Genomic DNA, 2914 nt, shown 5'->3' with positions numbered 1-2914 from the left:
GGACCCACTGGAGGGAAAGCAAATTGAGCTGTTGTCCGTTCTCAGTATTCTCTTGTACCCTGTTTTTTGAACAGCAGGGCTGCTTCATCCTGTGACTGCACTGCAAAGAAGTAAGTGAAGCAGGTAGAGAAGCATCAGGCAACCTGATCCAGCCTACTATCACTGGACCCCAGGGAAGCTGCTATCTACATGCAAACTGGTGGGTGGTTAAAATGATATATTTTCTTCTTTAGAAACATAGAAGCATAGAATGTGACGGCAGATAAGAACCATTCGGCCCATCTAGTCTTCCCAATTTTCTTAATACTTTCATTAGTCCCTGGCCTTATCTTATAGTTAGGATAGCCTTAATCCTATCCCACGCATGCTTAAACTCCTTTACTGTGTTAACCTCTACCACTTTAGCTGGAAGGCTATTCCATGCATCCACTTGTGTATTCTGATTGCACCCCAGAAGATGAGGCATTATTACAATAAAACTGTAGGATCACTTTGGACTCATTTTCTTTGGAGGAGTAGGCAAAGAAGTAGTATTGACTAGGCATCAGAGAGCTGCTATAGCACATTTGGGATTTATGTAGTGTCTAGTCCATCAAGGTTAACCCTTATTAGCCCCAGATGAATAGTCTGGCTGAGTGAAATTCTAAATTACATTCTTCTTTAAACACATATATAACTAGTGGCATGTGTAGTGTGGTCTTGCGGACGGCAGTAGCAGACCTTCATTATCCTTTACCTGGTCTGAGAAAACTGATCTTGGCGTGTTGAGACTGGAGTGGGTGGAGATATGACACTCACACTCACAGCATGCCAATAACTACTTTCTCAATCCAGGTAGAGGATAACCCTCTACTGTGGTCCATAAGGTCATGCTATAGAGACGTAAGAGATGGGGAAAGTACGAGACACATAAAGGGGGGTAGGAGACACATGGGGAGTAAGAGCCACAAAGGGATGTTAGGAGACATAGTCTGGAGATTTGAGACATGAGGGGAGCATAATATACACAATAAAGAGGGTACAAGGCACAATAAAGGTAATAAAAGACACCAGAGGGATTACAAAACACAAGTAGGGCATAAGAGACACAAAATACAAGCTAGAGACACAAGGGGGCATAAGAGACACGGAATGGGGGTAAATGACCCAAGGGAGGCATAGCAGCCCCAAGGGGGCATAAGACATGACAAGTGGGCATAAGAGTCACAAGAGGGGTGTAAGACACAAGAGAGGTTTAAGAGACACAAAAAGGGGGTTAAGATGCAAAGGGAGAATAAGAACACAAAAAGGGGTAAGAGACAAAAAGGGGATTAAATACACCAAAAGGGTTAAGAGACACAAAGAGGGAAAGAGACAAAGGAAGGGGTAAAAGACAAAAGGGGGATGGGTGACAACATACAGGTCACCCTGGGTGCCAAGTAACCTAGGTGCACCTATACTACATGTACACACCATCTCCCATATCTATTTTAGACTATCCATGCATCCATATATAAAGTGGATATAGAGATGTTTACCATCTCTCTCCTCATTCATGCATATGTAAAGACCTGTCCCAATGCATTTATACATTGTGTAGTGTGATCTGTATGCAGTATTAATTACTTTATTAAGGTAAAACAAGCGTGCACTGAATTGAATTGCTGTATTGTAGATCATCACAATACTGACCCCTAGTGATCTGCTTAGTATATTTAGGAAAAGCTTGTGATTTAAGCACTTGGTTAATGTGTATAGTGCCAGATTCACAGATTGTGCATATGGTGCTTTTTTTATGCAAAGATAAAAAGTTTCTGATCTGTCAATAAACTGCCTTCACCATAGATTCTAAAGAATACAGTTTTGTACATTTCTATTCCAGATATAGTCGTGCAAACATAACCTTATCTGTTTAACAGCCTCCTCATATTGTTGAGTAACTGCTTTTTGTATAATGTTTAGTTTAGTTTGATAACGTTTTTAAATTGAAATTGTAATTCTACTAGTGATACTGAGTCCAAAATTAGTTTCCCTTAACTGCAATTTTTCAGTAGAAATTTTCATGGCAGTCCTCGTTAGTATAGTGGTAAGTATCCCCGCCTGTCACGCGGGAGACCGGGGTTCGATTCCCCGACGGGGAGGCTAATTTTTTTTTTTTTTTTAAATTCTTTCTAAAGATGATTCTTTATTTATTTTTTAATAATGACAATATGTTTTGAAAAAAAAAAATGTACATGCTAATTTACAAATTTTTACATTATTTCTTCTTCATTCAAAATACCAGAATGCTTAGCCAGCAATTGGCACTTATTGCAGAGAATTTTGTCCATATTAACACAGATTTGGTTGTAAAAACTAAAAAGTGCCTGGGGTTTTGCGTGCTGACACTTGCTGCGTATGTTTTCGTTTCCTTGAGAAAGTGCCAGTTCTGTGCTCATGACTTACGTATACATTGAAAGAGAACGGAATGCACTGCATTTTCTATTGAAAAGGCTACTCCAACCCTTTTTTAAGTGAGTTTGCCACAAGTTCCTGGAGGAGCCTGCTTGCCAGTCTCCTACCCACAGACTATGGACCTTGTGATGTAAAAGTCTCTGTTCGTGTATTTGGACTATATGGTTCGGGCAGGGGCGTACCTAGAGCATTTGGCACCCGGGGCGGACCCTGAGTGTGGCACCCCCCCCCGCCCATAATAAAAATTTAAGAAAACACCCACAATTTTTTGCTTTCCTATGGACTGTTTGAATGTGCGCGCAGCTCTTGCCGCGCATGTGCATTCGGCTCCACTCGGGAGCTGACGTCGGCGGGGGAGAAGAGGTCACCCCTTAAAACCCATTCAGCCACTTACCTTTCTCCAACGTCGGGCTCCCTCGGCGCTGGTGACCTCTCCTCCCCCTGCCGACGTTAGATCCGAATGCGCATGCGCGGCAAGAGC

At 42.0% G+C, this 2914-nt stretch overlaps 1 non-coding gene across 1 annotated transcript; it reads left to right on the top strand.

The window, feature by feature from the left end:
- Window positions 1-2048: 2048 nt before the first annotated feature.
- Window positions 2049-2120, top strand: TRNAD-GUC (transfer RNA aspartic acid (anticodon GUC)). Its single transcript has one exon. It is a non-coding gene; the product is annotated as a tRNA-Asp (tRNA).
- Window positions 2121-2914: the final 794 nt, after the last annotated feature.

The sequence above is a fragment of the Pelobates fuscus genome, chromosome 12 (genome assembly GCF_036172605.1).
Source record: "Pelobates fuscus isolate aPelFus1 chromosome 12, aPelFus1.pri, whole genome shotgun sequence".
NCBI classification, from domain to species: Eukaryota; Metazoa; Chordata; class Amphibia; order Anura; family Pelobatidae; genus Pelobates; species Pelobates fuscus.
The sequence above is the reverse complement of the archived record's forward strand: the minus strand, read 5'-3'. Positions and strand labels throughout refer to the sequence as shown.